The sequence below is a fragment of the Phyllostomus discolor genome, chromosome 1 (assembly GCF_004126475.2).
Source record: "Phyllostomus discolor isolate MPI-MPIP mPhyDis1 chromosome 1, mPhyDis1.pri.v3, whole genome shotgun sequence".
In the NCBI taxonomy this organism is placed as follows: Eukaryota; Metazoa; Chordata; class Mammalia; order Chiroptera; family Phyllostomidae; genus Phyllostomus; species Phyllostomus discolor.
In genome coordinates, this window is record NC_040903.2 from 152,069,801 (window position 1) to 152,090,800 (window position 21,000).

General features: G+C 40.3%; 1 pseudogene; it reads left to right on the top strand.

Annotated features, from left to right (window-relative positions):
* The first annotated feature begins 18,143 nt into the window (after positions 1–18,143).
* The window catches only part of LOC114492236, a 78,266-nt pseudogene continuing 75,409 nt past the window's right edge, over positions 18,144–21,000 (top strand).

A 21,000-nucleotide genomic window follows, 5' to 3' on the forward strand; every position in this document is an offset into this window, starting at 1 on the left:
AAGACATTGCTTTTTTTCCACATTCCTCAGTCTGAATTTTGACTTTTGGGACCCCCTTTCCCTTTCACAGCTATACTTTGAATTACTAAATTGAATTGTATTTCACTGTCTGGGCCTTTCTGTCAACTAATACTTCGGTAAGAATTAATCAACATGCAAGTCATTTTCCAAATAATCCTCTTAAAAGTTATCACTATCTTCTAACCCAACCCCCTTTAAATCCTCCACACACACACACACACACACACACACACACACTCTCTCTCTCTCTCTCTCTTTCTCTTTCCCCTTCTAATCCAGATCTAAATAATATATATGGTATAAATAATATATATACATATGAGGTATATATATACAAGGTCTACACACACACAGGAAGTCTGTCCAGAAAAAGTACAACCATTGTTAATATAATGAGAATGGTTTGTGTGACATTGATAGAACCTGGCAGACAAGGAGAGTGGACTGGAATGCGCATGCGTGAACAATGACGACTTCACTGTACTAGTCAGCGGGGGTGGTAGACACCGATCAGTGAGCATGTGTATTGTTACATTCAAAATGAATGAGAGAGTAGAGCAACAAATCTGTGTCAAGTTTTGCATTAAGCTTGAACATTCCTCTGAAGAAACTATTCAGATGATTCAGAAGACCGCAGCTATGGGCAACTGATGATTGGCAGCTTCTTCATGACAACATGCTCACTCATGCATCACATTCGTGCAGTGTTTTTTGGCAAAACATCAAATCGCCAGGTGACTCATTCCCCCTACAGCCCAGATTTGGCACCCTGTGACTTCTGGCTTTTCCAAAAACTAAAATCACCTTTGAAAGGGAAGAGATTTCAGATGAGATCTAGCAATGAGATTTAGGAAAATATGACAGAACAGCTAATGGCAATTGAGAGAACTGTGTGAGGTTCCAAGGTGTCTGCTTTGAAGGGGCATTATTGTACTATGTACAATGTTTTTTGTATCTTGTATCTTCTTCAATAAATGTCTCCGTCTTTCATAGCACATGGCTGAATACTTTTTGGACAGACCTCATACATATTCTACAATGTGGAGGGAGTTTCCTGACTTACTTTTTACAGTTTTAAAAATTCATAACCCGTAACATTTTAGCTAACAAGCTGCAAATCTACATCCCTCTTGAATTTTCTCTCACTCAGAGCCCCTATGTTATCTTGCTATGAAATTTCCAGAGATGCCCACATGCCTGTTGCCTTCTGGAGGATGCTCTGCACACAGACAGTATAGCTCATTATAGTTTGTTACAAGTCAGGATGAGGTCAGTGAACTTATTAATTGTAAGAGTGAAATGAAAGCAAATGAGTGGATGGTATTTGGTATTTGGGAGCTAAGCAAAATGTTTCAACAAAATGAACAACCCAATCAGTTACCTGAGGTAAAAAAGACTGAGGCTCGGGATTTTCAATCAATGTCAAGGGTCAATTTAGCATTTTGCCTTAGGGGGTTGTTTTACAAAACCAAAATCTCTTCTTCCAGACAAACGCAAAAGCACACAAGTTCAATTTCATTCAGTTCCACTGATACCTAGCAGTATGTCAGCTCTAGAGTTGTGTTTTATTTTAATTCCAAGATGTACAGAGTTTGTGTCATTAAGACTTGTAGGTACCTTAGAGCCCATGTACATTTATATCTAACAGTGCATGTCTCTGTAGGCCACATAGTCCTTTTTCAGGAATTTTTTTAATTCTCACCTAAAGATATGTTTATTGATTTTAGAGAGAGAGGAAGTGAGAGAGAGAGAGAGAATATCAACTGGCTGCCTCCCACAGGCATCCTGACTGGAGATAAGACCTGAAACCTTTTTGGTGTACAGGACAATGATCCAACTAACTGAGCCACCCAGCCGTGGCAGGAATTCTTAAATAAATGTTGGCCTCAGAGTTATTTATCTTCTTTATTAACCTCTCCATTAAAGATGACCCGGAAAAATTACAGAGCAAGCATATATTTGAATACTGGGTGAAGAGGAGAAAGGCTATAGATTTTCAAAGTCTCTAACGAAAACAGAACTAGGTAAAAACTGCTGTTAGACTCAATCTAATGACTTGAACACTTAATGAGAGATAGACATGAATAAAAATGGAATAAAATAGTAGAGTTGCAGCTATTTATCCTTATTCTAGAAGCAAAACCTGTTTTGCAAGCACATTTTCACAAGGAAAACCAAATACAAATGGGATAAAAGTAAAGATTTTCTGGGTGAAACAAGGATATGGAACCCGGAGCTGCATCCAATGTCTAAACTCATTTAACCTCCAATTTGGTCTTTACATGTCTCCATGGAAGCTGAAAAGATCCTTGAAGCATAGTCTTTAAATCACAGATAAAAAACACACAACCATCTTATGGGTAAATTATCTAAAAATTTGACCCCATGTAAGTTACTTAATTTTTATTGGCAACTGAGTAGTATGAGGGACAGGTTTCAGGTTGGCCCGTGTGTAGGGGCTAATAAGCAGACATGCTCTCAAGGTATAGAGACCAGTACACACCATCTTTGCCTCTCCTTCCACCTGCCACAGCTCACCGTTATCTCCGAGACCAGAGTTTACAACCTCTATGGGTACCCCAATTTTTGTCACTGCTGCCCACAGAGAAATAGACTAGTAAGCCAGGACAAGTGAAATAGGGAAACTGAGACAGAGAGTTAAACAGCCAAGCAGTTTACAGCCATCTAGTAAATCACAAAATCCTATCTTTCTAAATCAAGAACACTTAAGAGTAAATGGTTTACACTCCTCCCCAGCCAGGGGGTAAATAGCTTAAATCATCCTACTCTGGGAGGTAGAGAGTAGAAACCCAATTAAGTGCCGTCTGTGCCAACCACACCCAAGGATGAATAAAGTTAAGGGGATAAATCTCATTTTGGCACATCAGCATAAAGATGATGAATATTCTATTGAGGTCCTCCCCTAAGACCTCCCCTAAACTCCCAGCTTTTAAATTAAGCAAGAAAAGGAAAGGGGGGGGGGGTAGGGGGAAGGGTAGAAACTGTACAATGTCAAGGCATAAAAAGAAAAGCTATGTGTGATAGAACAGATAAAGATCCAAGGATCAAAAAGGATAAATCCTGGGAAAATTGAGCTCCTCATTCACTAACTACTTATTAAACACTGACATTGTTCTGGAGACCTCATGCCAGGTCCCGGGGGCACAAAGACGGGATCTTTTGCCTGGACGGTGCCTACGGGCTGGTGGAGGCAGGACTGCCATGTTGCAGAATTGCAGAGGGCGCTCTCTAGCATTGTGTGGTGAGGTGGCCCTGGGGGACAAGCCATACTTGAACAATGAAATAAGTTCTGTAAGAGTCATGAACTCTGTGGGACCAGAGAGACAAAGTAAGACTGCCTGGACGAGTTAGGAGTCACCTTATAGAAAAGGTGATATCTGAGCTGACTTCAGAAAATGAGTGAAGGGTTACCAGGCAGACAAGGGGAAGGGTCTGCTAGGTGCTGGATAAGGTGACCATGTGTAAGAAACATAAAACTTCTCTGATCCCTAAAATTTCTATACTCCATAGAATGCCTAGTTTTTAAAAAAGCAACCTGGTATATAATTAAGTAACTTTCTTAAAGTCACACAGTAGAACTACATGGAAAAATCAGTGTAAACTCACTTTAATCAAGACTTAAAAAAGACTAAAATGTCCTGCTTTTTTCTTTCAGTACTGAGGACAACCAACATAGGAGCCCTCTCTGAACTGCTTGCCCCCTCACCATATAGAAACATCAAATGCTATATAAAAACAACAGAAATCTTCAGTAAAGTTCCTGCATTTTATCCAATTCCCCTTCCCTTCTGAACAGTACAGGAAAGTCAAAAGAAGTTACTAGGACAAGTCAGCAATTTAGTGGAATTTGATACAGGTTGCAGTGCCTCTGTGCTTCAGAATTTAAAATTTAGAGGTGAGAAAGGTTGGGGTAATAATTAGTCTCTGACTCACTCAATGGTAGAACATGAAGTGCACGAGACTTGTACTGCAGAAAGGGCATCTCGTCTGCTCACACCCTCAGGATCCAGAATTTGCTATCCTGCCTTTCCCGAGACAGGAACACTGGACAGAAAAAGGGCAGTTTTCTTTACTAATTGCTCAACATAAAGAACAACATGCCTTAAGACTAAAGCAACTTTAAAGTCTCAACTTATATGTAGACCCACCTACCAAGGAAAAACCAAGTGCTTTACAGTGTGATGTTATAACCCCTTTTTAAGTAATTTAAACAACTGCCAAGCATGTTTCCAAATGTAGTATTTCCTTGGGTCCCATGATTTATTATCTGGGGCAGAAGATAAATGGCTAAATATGCTCAAAATATTAGCATCATCATTTAAACCTCTTAAATGCACTTTAAGAAGTGTGTGGGATTTCCCATGAGAAGGTATAGCATTGTTGCTAAGTTCATGGTCTCTGAAATCAGAATCCTTTGGTATAAATTCTAGCTTCATCCCTCCTTCCTGTATAGCTTTGGAAAATCACTAAAACTCTCTAAACCATATTTTCCTGAACTGCAAAGTTCTTTCCTAAGAATAATAGTAACCTCACAGGGTTGTAGTGAGGATTAAACGAGATGACCTGTGCAAAGGATCTACCTTATCTTAAGGATTCAATAAATCAACTGTTTTTCTCCTCATTTCATTCTCCTGATGGAAAAATGACTTGTGACATAAGGAAGTACTTGGTTAATAACCACCATTCTGTCTCCAGCTGTGTGTCCGACTCATCTTTAAAAAACCTCTGGGAGGTTCCACTTGAAGCTGTGGTTTGTTTCAAAAGAAACCAAACAGTGGGGGTAGAGGAGTGAGAGACTAGAGGCAAATCTCTTCCCTATGTTTTTAGACTCTTCTAAAAGGACAGCACATACAAGAAAATACACAAATAAAATAGGCCCAAGTAGGATAAGAATCATGGTTTCTAAAGAATAGTGAAAGGTCAATGATTGGAGAGCCAATAAATTGATTTCTAATGTTTACTTCAGCTGTGACTTATGATGAAATGTTAATGAGGGCCACGGAAACTTTCAGCCCTTGGTTTCCCCACCTCTAAAATGAAGATTTGAATAACTGGCCAACCCATGTCACATCTGATGTGCTTTCAGAGACTCAGAATGAAGATCATGAACATGGATTAATACAAAGACAAGGGGTTTCCTGCTAAGAAACATTAGACAAGCAAAAAAAATAAACATTTACATTTTGATGCTAATTGGATATCACAGATTAAAGAAATTTATTAAAAATTATTGGGAAGGAAAATTTGGTTATAAAAGAGAGCATTTCTATAAGAGGAGACAAACAAAATCATAGAGATTCAGTGACTCTCGTCTACTTGGTAGAATTAAAAGGCTTCCTCTTCATCCCGTGTGAGAAATCCTTGGGAAGTTTGCGGACTGTCACCATCTGTTCAGCAAAACATGCATCAACATAATATTTTCCACATGTTACTTTTTTTTTAATTTTGAAAACAAATTAATCTTTTTGCTAGCCAAAATGCTTTACTATAACTATTGTCAAAAGAAATTCAGTAGAAAGTCTCTGTTTTGATTCCACTCCTCTCCCTACCCACTCCCCACCACCAAATCATTTACATTTTCTATGGCAATATGTGACTTAAAGCTGAGAAGCAACTAATAATTGGCTCCTTTTCAACTTGTATCAAGTCTATATTCCATTAAACTGTGAAATGCCTGCTCTGAAGATATTTCATGACGTTGCAAAGTCATCTCTCTCCATTTTCCCTCATCAGACTTCTACCAACAATGTGATCAAGGCCAAGAGTACCATTACCAGCTGGGTGTCCACTCTTGGCTGTGTTATGGCTGCCAACCATCCCTTCCCTACTATCCTCCTTCCATCACCACTCCTCGGGTCGATGCACTCAGCAACCAGGACTGGGAGTCAACACAGTGGGCCAACTAGTGCTTACCAAGCACAGCTCTGCACCCAGCACTATGCAAGGCACAAAAGGACATGGACAAACAGTGCCAGACATATTTCCTAACCATAAAGAGCTCACAAACTTGTTGAGAAGAAGACAGAAGCATTGAAGAATAAGGTGGTAAAAACACTCAATGTGACATGGTAAAAATGATATGACAGAGATGACGGGGATGATGACAATGATTGGGGAAGAGCACAAGTTTAACTCCTTTATTTCATTTGTGCCTTGTCTTCCCAGCTTCTAGACATTGCTTAGCCAGAGATAAATTAGCCAGAGATAGATTAACTTTTAATCAAGTCTGGTTTAAAGTTTAGTCTAGCCCAATAATTCTGGTGGTCCCATTTGGTAATACTCAGCTGTTTGATATCCATTTTCCAAAAATGATAAAATCTTAGAAAACAGTTTTCCTGCCTACATAGGTGGTTTTGTGTAGTTCTGAGCAAATCTTGGTCCATCTGTGACCTTTGATAATATTAGTGTCACTCCGGAAAGTAAATTTATTTACACCCAGCTGCAATTGCCAGTCCAAAAACTAGCTATATTTCTACCTAACTGCAGTATGCATAAAGAAAGAAAACATATCAATAACGTTTACTATTATTTATTATTAATTTATTATTAATAAACATATCAATATATGTTTATAACAGGTATGGAAAGCAGGTTTTATTACTATTTTTAAACAAGTAAACTGAGACCTAAAGAGATCAGCAATACTTTAGAATATTGTTATGGGCTGAACTCTGTCCCCCAAAATTCACGCTGAAGTCCTAACTCCCAGTAACTCAGAATGTGGCGATATCTGGAGACAGAGGTTTTAAAGAAGTAATTACATGAAGATGAGGTCATTCAGATAGGCTTCAATCCGTCATCATAGTGTCCTCATAAGGAGAGAAAATTTGGACACAGACAGGTGTAGGCAGCAGGAAATGTGAAGACACAGAGGCCATTTACATGCAATGGAGAGAAAGCTCAAACGAAACCACCTCAGATCTAGAAATCTCAGAGCTGGCCTCCAGAATTTGTTCAAGCCACCCAGTCTGTGGTAGTTTGCCATGGCAGCCTTACCACACTAATACAATAGGAAACCTCTAGAAACATCATTCTGAGAACAGTACAGCAAAGAAACACGTTTTTTGTCTGTTTTTATCTAGTATTAGCTGTTTTGCACACTTCAGCAGTGTCTAGCACAATAGATGTTCAACAATATTTGTTGAATTAATGAATGAATGTTATCCTTTCAGTTAATTCAAGACATTACTTTAATACATTTAAACAACCTAAATAGAAAACCAAATTGAAAAATAATTTCTTCCAGTTACAAAAAAATAGTCACAGGTATTGTACAGCATAGGGAATGTAGAAAATAATATTGTAATAACCGTGTATGGTGTCAGATGGCAATCATTTTATAAGTTATATAAATGTGTAATCACTATGATGTATACCTGAAATGAATATATATTATATGTGAACTGTAACTGAAAAATAAATTTTAAAAATCATTAAAAAATTAACTTCCTCATTTAAAAAATTTCTGCATTTATATGAAAGGTAATTTCTAGTAATTATTAAATAAATTTTTTGAGGTCAAATATAGCAGCATGCCACAAGTCATCGGGCTTACACATGTTAATAAGTTACTTCCTAGAGGTAAAAGCCTCAGATTATGGAGAGGTGACTGATGAAAGTATTTTATTTGAATGTTCACATGTGTTTCTACAGGCAGAGCCCTCCTAAGAATCAATGCCTTACTTTATTTCTGTCATCTCATTGATCTCTTCCAAATCCTTCTGAAGTTGTTAGAAGTACAATTATCTCCAATTGATAAATGGAGAAAGTGAACTGGCAAGTCAAATAATACCCTTCAGTGTTGGAGAGCAGGCTCATAAGTAAGCAGTTAAACGGGATGAAGACGGTTAAATGTTTGTACTTGGGAGAGGAGGGGAGACGAGAGAGAGGGAAGGAACTGAGGGGAGGACAGTCTCCCCCTTCCTCAATAAGTTTGATCATACCTAGAACCCAGCATTTTACAACCTTTTCACATTCTCTCCAAAAGGGTTTAGCTCCTTAAGTGTCTCCAGTATCTAATTAGAAGGCCTTGACTTCTCTGTAAGCAGACCCATTCATTCATCTATTCAATAACTACTTGTTGAGCACCTACTATATGCAAGACACTCTGGTGGGCCCTAGAGATGTGACAGAGAACAAAACAGATGAAGACAACCCTGCCCTCACAGAGCTTACATTCCAGTGGTGGGGACAGAAAAATAAAAATGATAACTATATAAAACTTATAACATGTTAGATAGCATTAGGTGCTAAGGAGAAAAAATGAAACAGGGATGAAGGGTATAAAATGTGAGGGATGGGTTGAAATACTAGGTTAGCCAAGAAACTTTTCACAAGGATGAGTTAGGAGACTAACTGTATCAGAAAACTTTTCTTTCCTTCTCAAACAGTATCCTTAGATTCAGTTTCAAACAGTCTGGCTTCCGTTCACAACTCTACTCCTTATTTATTGTGAAAACTTGAGCAAATTTCCTAAGTTTTTTGTGTATCAATTTCCTTATCTGTAAAATGGTGATAGTTACACTTAACTTGTAGAGTTGTACCAAGTTAACACAAAAATAAAAAATATGTGCCTGACATACAAGAACTCGATAAATATTAGGTTTTTTAATTGTTCTTATTTTTTTAATTATTTCTGCAAACTTATTTCAACATTGTTAAAATGAGATTCATGCCAGACCACTGCCCCAGAGTGTTGTGGAAACTGGCTAAAATATAAAGAGCTCTTGGAGCTTGGATCACGGTAAGTGCTAAATATATGTTTCCTGCTTTTGTTACTGTTATAACCAGGTAAAATACTTATTTCTCTTCTTTTCTTTAAAGATTTTATTTATTTATTTTTAGAGAGAGAGGAGGGAGGGAGAAAAAGAGGGAGAGAAATGACCAACACGACAGAGAAACATCCATCAGCTGCCTCTCACATGGGCCCCAACTGAGAACCAAACCAGCAATGCAAGACCACACCCAGTCAATAGCCACACCCGTCAGGGCTAAAATACATATTTCTTAACAACTGAAATAGCATTTCTTTTGGAAAAATAGATGTTGGCAATAGAAGGTGAGATTCTAAGGCATGGATATATATCTACAATAATCTAGGCAAAAGAAGAAGAGCCAGTTAAGTTGATCTGTGCTTGAAAACCAGAGGGTGAGGAGATTGGCAGGAAAATGAGGCAGAGGAGAAAAGGGAGAAGAAAGAGGGAGAAGGCCAAGGAGCTGTGGTATGGCTAGAGATTTGTAGGGTGAGGGAGGAAGGCACGTTCTCTAAGGAGGAGATGATAGAGACACATTTTACAAACAGGGTGCATGAAATTCAATGGAAAATTATTTGTTTTCTTGCTACATGAACTCTTCCATCTGCCCATGACAATGAAGTCTTTAGTAAAGACAGTTATTACTCACAAGCGCTTTGTATGAATAAGTCTTTTGTGCAGATTAAGAAGGGTTTGGTAAGCCAAAAGTGACCATGAAAATGTAAACTCTATAGGAATTTGGAGAAATCTTAGAGAGGACTTTGGGATGCTCTAAGGAATGAATAAAGCTTTTAGACAATCCTGCCTAATTCTCTGACATCTCAATGACAATATTGATAATGATGACGAGAGCACTGTTGTGTGTGTGTGTGTGTGTGTGTGTGTGTGTGTGTGTTTTGGTGGTGGAGGGGAGTGGATATTATGGACCCTACAGAATGGTGGGACTGGCTAAGCTGTCTCTATAAGTCTTTTGTCTGAGGCTGACACTTGAAGTACACAGGGCAGGTCATCAGGAAGAAAATATACAAAGAAGGGTTGAGTGAGTACAATCCGGAATCCAACAAGGACGGGGGCAGACTGCAAACTGCAGTGTCAGTTGTAGCTGTGTCTAACTTTGATGATGTTGGTGTCCAGGACCCTTCGTCACAGAACTAAATGTATGTGTGCCTCAAGTCAGAGAACTTAGAGGAGGACCCCAGGGATGGTGTCCTGTGCCAAGGATGTAAACCAACAGGTAGCCACCACATCTGTCAGTGCAAGCTACAAGAGTACTTTCCCTAACTTTCCAAGCATAAAACACAAAACGGTTGCTGTTTTGCTTTTAACTTCCAAATCTATTGCAAACATGTCTCTCATGGCCCTTCCAAACCAGACACATTTAGGGAAGGGATTTCTAGGAAACAAATTTCAATCCAGCCAGGTTGACATATTACAAGGCTACCACGCTAATAATTTTCACTATCATCTGAGCTAGATATTCATTTGCAATTAAGAAAACTGAAGCTTGGATAAAGGGAGCTAACTTATCTGGAGTCACAAAGCTAGTGAATGGCAGAGTCAAAATTCCAAATGCCTCTACTTTACGTAACTTAGATATATTAACTAACAAGGGTTCAATTGAAAATAGTGGTTTAATAAGTATCCCAAAAGAAAGCCTCTAATATTATTAATTTGTATGATAAGCCCTTACAAATATAAAACACTTTGTAGTTTCAATATTGTTTCTTATAAACTTTTCCTCTGAATTTTCAGAACAACGCTGTGAAAAAATATGCTGAATTTTCAAAACAATGCTGTTCGTCTACACTATACAGTTGAGGAAATGAATTCTTTATATTTCCCTAAAACTATGCAGCTAGTGGTGGAGCCAACTCTGGAATCTATATCTGCTGACTTAGCCCTTTATTTCAGAGCCCCGTTTAAGTTAAAGTAGCTGGCCAGAGTTGACAAGTCATCCAGGAAAGAAAGGAAAGGTGAGGTGACAAAAGACCATCAACAGTAGACCTGGTGGCAGTTCTGTTAAAAATTAAAAACACAATACCACAGATCTGCTGCTAGCCTAGCAAGAAAACTTACCTACCTGGTCCTTACCCTCATCCCTGTGAGCACCAGAACAATTGCCTGCCATGGTTTTCCATGTCCAGCCACTAGGTTCTGAGCTTTCCTAGTTTCTGAAGGTGGCAGGGGGACACTGACTCAATCCATTTAAGGAAGAAACAAGAGGGCCATGTGTGAAAGGAGTCAACATCTTATCTTATTTTACAAAAAAAAAAAAAATTGAAGTTCTCTCTTGTACAGACTCCAAGAGAAATTTAACTATTTTGAATGTCATAGCTATAATTTATTCATTCCTTCTACAAACATTTGTGGAATTTCTATCATGGGCAAGCAGAGTGCTGAGCACTCTTGGACACAACATGAATCAAGTATAGATTCTGACCTCAAGGAACTTATAAGAAATAAATGGGTGAGGCATGAAGATAAATCTATGTACCTTTACATGCCATGAGAGAAATTATAAATCAAGTTCTATGGGAGTTCAGTTAGAGATAATTACTTCTTGTTAGGGATAATAAAGGAAGGCTTTGTGGAGCTAGAACTTGAAGATAGCATCTAAAGACAGCAGCTATGAAAACAGAGTTGTTTCAATTCCCTGGATCATAGGGAATGTGAGGTGAGGAGGTGGGATATAAGGTGAGAAGGGTAGGTTGGGAGTATTAGGAAATAAAGTTAGAAGGGTAATTGAAGCCAGATTGAGGTAGGCCTTGAAAGTCTTGATAAGGAATTTGTAATTTATAAGGGGGGACCCAAAAACACCAGAATAATCTTCTGGAGGGTAGGCACCATTTTGTACAGGCTTTCCCCGCTAGCTGAGTGTTCTAGGAACCCATCTGTATCAGTGTACCAGGTGGCATTGTTGTGAGAGGCTGTGTTTGGCTTCAGTAAATTTTTCTGAACACTCTTCCAACACACTTGTCCATTTCATGATGGGGAATTTACAAGCCTACCTGCCCCCAACGCACTAAGGGTTCAGCAGTTTTTGACCAAAAACAGCATGACCCCCATGCCCCACCCTCCCTATTCACCTTATCTGGTGCCCTGAATGACTTTTTTTGTTTGTTTTCCAGGATGAAAAAAGTCCTCAAAGGGAACATTTTGCCAATGTGGAAGAGGTGAAACAAAAAACCGGCAGAAGCACTAAAAGGTATCAGAATTGACACATTCAAAAACTGTTTTGAGCAGTAGAAAAAAATCTCAATAGGTGTATTGCATCAAATGGATAGTACTCTGAAGGTGACTGAAGTTTAAATATGTAAGAATAAGTACACAAATTTTATAAATAAAGTCCAATTTTGGGGGGTTCCCCTCGTATGTACAAACAATTGAAGTTCTCAAAGAATTCTGAGGCAACTCGAGACACATGTGTTAACTACAGTTTACAAAGTTTGAGGAAAAGCAAATCTCAACTAATTTACATTTAACCATTTTCAATCCTAGTGAAGTGTCATGTAGTAAATATTTATTCACTCCTTGTAATCACATGTAGTTGATTAATTCTAGCAATTATTCCTTTAGACTGGTCGCTCATCCCCCATGATGAATGCCTGCGTTTGGCTAGAGAAGTCAAGGAATAGAAAAGCCCTATTGCTGACTAGATCCAATGCTCAGCTTGGTCTGTTCAAGCTCCAAGCCCATATTGTTTCGTTGTCTTCCGTTATTGTTTTTTATAAACTGATGGCCCTTGATTAGAAGAGGAATCTCTAGCTCATCTGTAGTTTCCAGTACAGGAGAAATAAAAACAGGCAAATCAGTACCTTAATTTTCTGATGGAGAATTCATTACAAGGACGGTTGCCTCTGAAAGTATCTCAACAGGAGCCACATCAAGTCTTTTCATTTCAATGACTAGGAAAATGAGTACACTTAGAAGCAAGACAGCTCATGAAATTATCCATCCCTGCATCATCCAACAGTCATAAGATAATGTCCCACGCTGTGGTGACTGTGTAATACTCACATGAAACTTCATTCTCATGGGAGAGAGGAAATCAAGTCATTAGACTGGCACTGTTTCTTAAAGATTACACAGCATGAGATTGTGGAAGGATAGGGACAATGTTTAATTGTTCCTCTAGACATACATTTGTATGTGTAAAAATACCAGAATACATTATTTTAATATATTGACTTAATATATATTATTTAATTTTATTATTATATTATTTTTAATTAAAACAACTCCACTTTCTTCCTGAAAGTACAAATTACCCACTCTTAACAACATTTTCCAAAGACCAATGGGAAAATATCCAATTATTGTAATTGTTGATTTTTTTTAGGAAAAAACAGATTATAACAGAAACTGATTGCCCCCTTCATCAGGATATTGGATTGACCAAAAAGTCCATATAGTAGTTTCTGTAAAATAAAAGACCCATTTTTCACTGAAATAGAGGACAGGCTGACAGTGACCACAGGGGAGAGAAGAGGGAATTTCAGGGGACAATGGGAAGGGTTTACGGAAACAAATTTAAATGACACATGGACAAAAGCTAGGGGAAGGGTGGTAATGGGAGGGAAGTGGGGAGGGTTGTGTGGGTGGGCTGGATTGGGAGTAAAAGGGAGAAAACTGTACTTGAACAATGATTAAAATAAAATTAAAAAAATACAAAAAAAGACCCATTTTTCATTTTCACCAATGACTTTATTAATTTGGCTATCTCCAGCATGTCATAACATTGATTGTTCTCAATTAATATCTTGATTTGATTGCTATCAACTTCAACTGGTCTACTCAACTGTGGAACATCATCCAGAGAGAAATATCCAGCACAAAATTTCACAAACCACTTCTGACACATTCAATCAGTCCCAGCACCTTCTTCACAAATTTTTCACAAACTGCACAAATTTTTTTAGTGTTGCAGTTGCATTTTTACTGTTCTTAAAATAATAAAGCATAATCTGCTAAAAATGTTGTGTATTTTCTTCCATCTTCATTATTAAAATGGCTACACATTCACCAGTTTTGATAAGTTCTTTTTTAGATGCACACTGATATGACAGCTGTCACAATACAGTCTAACAAAATTGTTCTAAATGAAGTTAAAGACAACTAAGTGCTACTAGAGCCATCGTACAGAAAAAAACTAAACAAATTTTTGGCCAACCTAATATATAAATGCTGATATCTAGCATTTAATTAATCATACATTTTCATACACTTAGTTCTTAATTTTAGCTAGAACTACTTCCTTAGACAGGACAGGAAGGTATAGAAGCAGAGAGCCAGCCAGACCAGCAGCAGCCAGGGAGCTCTGGAGGGTTTCAGTCCTCCCCCTTCCACACCACCATTACTCCCCAGAACAAACCAACCCACTAACAATTCACCTTTTAGGTTTTTATTTAGTCTTTACTATTATTCTACTATGAATACTATTCTCTATCCACAAAGCCTTCTTATCATGTAACTAAAACTTATTTGGTTCAGAGAAAAAAATACAATGAAAAACAAATCTTCCTCTAGCAAAACTGTTGAAAATACATTCTTTTAAGGTTAAAATTAAACAGCCTCATCTGACTTCCTTTCCCGTGGCAGCAAACACTGGGTCTGTCTCCAGCCTCCGCTGGCTGCCCTGCACATTTATAGCGGTCCACAGAGACCTGCGAGAGGCAAGGAACAAGCAGAATGAAAATGGAACAAATGATCCACCGCCCCAGCACTTTGTTTCTAGGAGCAACTGGTGTCCTCTTCCAAATCTCTGGGGCTAGAAATGATGGGAATGAGTAAGGGGAACTATGTGGTCCAGAAAAAAACACGTGTCGACCTGAATGGCTTGTCATTATTAAATTTCCCTTCTGGGTCAACACACTGCCTCTTCAAAGTTCACCAGATTTCGCCTAACCTCATCCACATTTAAAAGTCTATGGAAAAACAGGAGGGCCTTTCAGGGGGAAACTCATTCATGTTTGGATTCAGGCAGACTTAGGGACCTTTAATAGCACTGTCATTATCCTGCAGGGCACACCACAGAGCAACCAGCGAGCTCTCCCTCAATGGGCACAAAATTTCCTCTGGAATTTACAGAGCAGAAACCTTAAACACACATCACCATAAGAACCAGATTACATAATGTCTCCATCACCCTCCTGACAGCTACAATTATGAGTCAATCCCTGGTTTAAATATGAAACCGGAAGCTCTGTGTTTCCCCTCTGAGTATGTGGCAGGCTAAGTTGAGCTCTCCAGGCCTGTCAGTTTGGAGATTCGAGCTGCTCCCACAGTCACTAATTTAGTAGGAGACCAAATGATGGGGTAATTAAAAGCAGCGCTGCAGAGACCCACTCCAGGACCAGATGTTCTCCTTGTTTAACCATTGCCCACACAAGGAACAGAAGAGCACCCCCCTTCATTTTTCCTTTTCTTTATCCTCCCTAGCTAATTTCCGTCTTCTGATCTTTCAATCCCACAAAATAAAATAAAAATAAAAGTCCCATTACCAAAAGATGACATGTTATTGAACACATGCCTATAAGTTGTAACGTGCCCTGCAGTCTTTTCTTTATACTTGAAGCCTCCCAGCTCAGAAGACTAAGTTGCCCTGGCAACCTCACATGACTAACAGCTCCATGCTGCCCCACCTAGCTGTAAGGACTCAGATTTGAGTCAACATGGGCCACCCTGGCACTTAGTAGTCCAGAGAGTAAGTAAATAGCTTTTCTTTGTGGTGTTTTAGGAGCCAAAGACTGGCTGAATGAGGCATCCCCTCCATTTTTATTGCCCAAACGACAGGACAAATAGAAGTCTCCACCCTAACTTGTTGAGAGCCCTGGCTAGAAAGGCCATGGGCCAACTGGTAAATAAAGAAGAGATCTTCTCATTTTTCTAGTGACTGGACAGAGAGAGAGAGAGAGAGAGAGAGAGAGAGAACTTGAGCTAATAATTTAAATCTTCCAAAAATGGAGCAGTATATAACATAGGTAATCTGATTTTATCAAATTAGATGAGCTAGTTTTAATATGTCCTGTGGGATCCAGGGTCTGGTCACTATCTAAACTGCAGAGTTCCCTAGTATTAAACACAGAAACACAGAATCTTTGAGGACTGAACCTACAACCCAGGCAGGTGCCCTGACTGGGAATTGAACCTGCAGCCTTTTGGTTTATGGGATGATGCTCCAACCAAGTGAGCCACACCAGCCAGGTTATGGGATCTCATCTTTTAAATGGACTTTCTTTAGCTCACCACCTAATCATTGTGTGCATGTTGGGGTTAGGGGGCAGTAATGGGACTGGAGGTATATGAGAAGAGCTCTATTTTTTTGTGACAATGTCACTTAAGTGATTTTTCTTGTAGATACCTGGAGATGTATTTGAAGTAGGATGTCCTCTATTATCTCATATTTATGAGCTTCCTCATTGGAATGCAAAAGTGTACTGGTTTTTATTGAATTGGAAAATATTCATGTATTCAATGCCTCAGAGGAAAACACTCAAGTTGGACGTCTAAACAAGGCCCAAAATAACAAGAACCATGGAGACATATTTAGATCAACATATAAGAAACAACGATGTCCATTAAGCATGGCCATTACTGTTACTGCCTGCTTCCATGGGACATTTGAAGGATGATGGAAGGATGGACTCACACTCCTTGGAAATATAAAACATGATTCACACCTGCCACTGTTACTGGTCCACTTGCTCGGAAAGAATGACTCCTCCACCTGAGTGCCCCACTATGCCTTGGGTCATTTCAGGAAACGCTGTAGCACATGTGTGCTCTCAAAAATGGTTTCCTACTATTCAAACTTCTCTTGAACTTCTGCCTAGCCAAAGTTCCCCAATATCCACCTAGCTCCCCCTATTTCTTATTTAGATTTATAAATGACAAAAAAAAACAGCTGTTAAGTCAGTCTTAATTCCCTACATTCCTGGTTTTATTCATTTGTTGTACATATTTGTTGTCCATTTTATGATGGTGAGAGACTGCTCAGGGCACAGGGGATACCTGAATAAGAAAGACAAGTTTGTGTTCACAAGAAGGCATATTCCAGTGCATCGAGACAGACTACCAATGCTGGAAATGTGTTACAAAGTCAACAAAACAGGCACTCATACAATCTTATATAAACATTGACTGGAGTTCCATTCCCATACATCTTCCATATGTGCCAGTAGGTAAGTTGCTCACTTCCAATTTAGAAAGAATTCCACAGGCACCCAGACCTTTATGATATGAATTCTCTGGCCTTTTAATATTCATTTTAAGAGATGAAAATATTAAGGTCAGAGAGAATATGTGGGGTTTGGTAGGGGGAGGACACACAGTTGCACCGGTGGAGGAAGTAGGGAAATCTTAGAGAATCGTCTGAAATTAAAATAGCTGTCCCATCCTAGTCCTTCAACATTTGCTGGTTACATCATTTTTACAGCTCTGGCTGTGACCATTTCTGGACCTGAGACATGGCCCACACCACCTCTGAGAACATGGAAAATGAGGAGCAGTGACCTCAGAAACAACTTCCTCCTCCAAATGCAGTTTCTTGTCCGCCTAAACCTTTACAGCAGGGCAGGTGGTGTAAGCCGTACCAAAGAGCCTTTCAAAGCAGCAAGGCCTGCAGGTCAGCCTGGATTTTGTCCAAATTGGGTTCCACCCACGGTGAAAACCAATCTGTTTAGGGGTAGGCTTTTATGATGTTACAGAACGTCTGCGAGAGAGGGAGCTCAAGTTCCTGCCTGCTCTCTAAGTAACCCTCCCCACAAAGGTGCACACACACGCTCTGAGACAGAGAAAAGCTTGACGGGGCTTCCCTCCTCCCAGGCCTGCGAAGAAATGCGCTTTAATTGCATCAAAGGGCTCTTCTCAATGGGGTTTCAGAGCTGCGAGAGCGGCGTTCCCAGCGAGGGCTCCTTTCCGGCTTGCCAGCATTCCTGCGCACTGCGAAGGCAAGGGGATGGGGCTCCTTGGGGAGGGCCGGAGGCTCATTTCCATTCCTCTCGCATACAGCCTCCCTTGTGCGGGCCGGGCCTGCCGAGGACAGCCGCGGCTGCCGGCGAACAAAGCGCCATTCATCCCCAGGGCCGGCTTCCTCCCGGCCGCTCGCAGCCGCAGATGGGCTGGCCCCGGCACGCCATCCTGCAGACCCGGGCGCGCGGCCCGGGCAGGCGCGCACAGGGCCCGATTCAGGAGGCCGGCTCTGGCCGGGGCGACCCGGGCTCTTTTCTCAACAGGACCGACCTAGAGGACCGCCTGAAACCCTCCTTCATTTCTGAGCGGGGGATCTGCGGACACTGAGTCTTTTCAGCGGGAAATCCTCAGTTTATTCACGGCTGCTTAAGAACGAAGATGTCAGTTTCCACGGCCCTGTCCCCGGCTCCCCACCCCTGCCCCTCGGGATGGTACGGCCCAAGCTCCCAAGTTGTGAGAGGACTTTGTTTCTCCTCGGCCTCCGAAATCCCGTCGAAAGGGTCACTTCCTGACTTTTGTGTCTCTTCAACCCAGTGCCTTGAAAGTTCTTACCCTCTTGTGACTAAGTACATAATTGCAAGCCTTCTCCGTAACTTTTTTTTCAGGACTTCAGCATTCCTCTAGGTTGAAGCTTGGGACTTCACAACAAAGACCACTGTTTTTCCTCCCCCATCTCACTCCTGGGAAAAAGAAGCACAGAAAAGAAAATGGTCTTGTTCTCCATCCCTGTTCTCAGCCTTCAAGCATATAGTTCCTTTGCCGCTCACACTAGACCAACAACTGGTTAATGCTGCAGAGAGCTCTCACGTCAAAAGAAGGGTTGCAGCTTCACTCTTCCTTAACTCGCAGACAGCTGCCAGGAGCTGGGGCTTGATTCCTACTTCACAATCTAAAGCAGAAACAAGCTCCAGACCCACATTCCTGGGGGGCGGATTAAACAGGGAATGGCAGAATCAAAGAACACCAAATATAGGAAAACTTATCAACCCTAATCCATTCATTTTACAGATAAGAAACAGATAAGATCCGAGAGGGGAAATGACTCGCCCACCCTCAGAAGGAAGCTAGTTCATTTTAGGGCATCTTAACAGTTGTCCTCAAGCAAACTTTCAAAATGAACTTAAAAATAATGTTTGACACATACACATAAAAATTCGAAGAAAAAATATTGTTCAAAAATATATTTTATGTCGTGTGTGTGTGTGTGTGTGTGTGTGTGTATCAGAAAGGGCCTCCCTTTCAATTAGTGGAGAAAAGATTGAGAACCCAGATTTGACATGAGGATTAGAAGAGTATCTTAAAATATTTTCACAAAGAATCCTCCTTGTTTCTTTTACGTCCTGCATTTGGAACATTGCTGACCTCTCTTCTCAAAGTCAAGTATTGCATCCTTGATGTGGTGAAAAAAATTAAAAAAAAAAAACTGGCCACTCACCACTTTAAGACTCTTTTCCTCTTGCTGGAAGAAAACTCCAGAACCTTAAAATAGAGATAGGCTTACTTTGCAGTGGTTATTTGTAAAGGTACAAATGAATCAGTGTATAAAGAGATAAAGGAGAGAGAGTGCTTGCCACATACCAGGCACTGTTCTCAGCGCTTGACATGCATTACCTTATTGAATCCTCACAATAACTTACGGGGTTTACTATATTAATCTCCCATTTTATAGAATGGAAATCAAGGCACAGAAGGTACCTTTAAGTTTATCAAGATCACATGAATGTGAAGTGACCAAGCCAGGCAGTCTGCCACCTAGGCCTGGTGTCTTTCACACTAGGCTTTACTGAAACTTCATGTATGAACACATGGGAACACGCCCTGGGCACAGAGGAGTTGGGAGCCAGGGTTGCTTCAGCCAGACATAGCTCTTTGTGCTTCTGAAAGAGGCCACAATGGCATGGCTGAATAGAGGGAGAATCTGCTTCATCCTGTCTGGCCTGGAAAGAAAGAGGGCCCTTCTGAGGACTAATTGAACACTGAAACTCCCCTTTCAGAATCCAAAATAGTGTGAGTTAAGAGTCACCACCTATTTCTAGCTGCCTTGAGAGATTCTTTTTTGGGCGGGGGGGGGGGGGGGGGGGGGGGGGCGTGCGACGCCTGATGAACTACAACAGTGTCTCAGTTGCTCTGTCAAACAAAACTTGGGTGCAGATTTGAATCTGCCATTTCCAAGATAGGAGACTTTGGGAAATATTTCAGCCCTATAAACCTCATCTCTAAACTGGTGAAAAGAAGAGTATCTACCTCATTGGCTTGTTGTGAAGATTAAATGAGATTATCCAAGTAAATGTTCACTAAAGTAGTTGTCCTACAGTAAGCATTTGTATCAATTCATGTAGGCTACGCTACACTATGGTTTTTAAAAATCTTACTTGTAAAAACATAGATTTATTTCTCACTCACTCTACATATCCATCGCAAGTTAGCTGGAAGTTCTGTTCCACGTCTTCTCACTGGGGAAGGATCTGCTATTTCAAACCTTGCCAGTTGTCATGGCAAGGTTGTCCCAGAAAGAATTGGGGGGTAATTTGACTGATAATGAAATGCTCAGCCTAGAAGTAACACACATCACTTTTCCTTATAACTCATCAGCCAGCACTAATACACTCCCTCCTATCTCACACCCCGACTGTAATACAGCCAGGAAGGACATGTGCCCAGTCTACCATGTGCCCACTCTCGGGGAATGCAGGGGACTGAAAATGCATGGTGACCAGCTCTACTGACTACCACCCCATTCAGTAGACAACTGCTCCTCCTATTCCTTAGGATAGCAAATACCAGTTGTTGTGACTTCTAAATTTATAGCTAGTCCATGAGGCTTTAGAGCAGTTTTAATGCAGCTGTAATCGCAGGAGTCATGTTTTGACAAGGTTCAGCAATAGCTTCTGTCTGCACCAGCCTGCAAAGGTGTCCTCCTGCTTCTCAGGGATTCCACCTTCCCATAAGAGGAAGACAAAAAACATAATCAAAATGCTCCTCTTTGGAGGTCATTGTGGGAGGAGCAGAAAATATGCAATTAAGAGCCAACACAGGTTTTGTGGACCACTGAACTGATAGGAAAGACACGGTAGTGACAGAGCGCATCAGACATTCTCATTCGCTCCCACAACAGATTTACTCAGCTGTGTCTTATGAACATGATTCCTAACCTCTCCTCGACATTCCTCAAGTCATTGCAAATGAACTTGCCTTTGTTCTCCGAACAATTCAAACCTCATCTGGAGTTAATTAG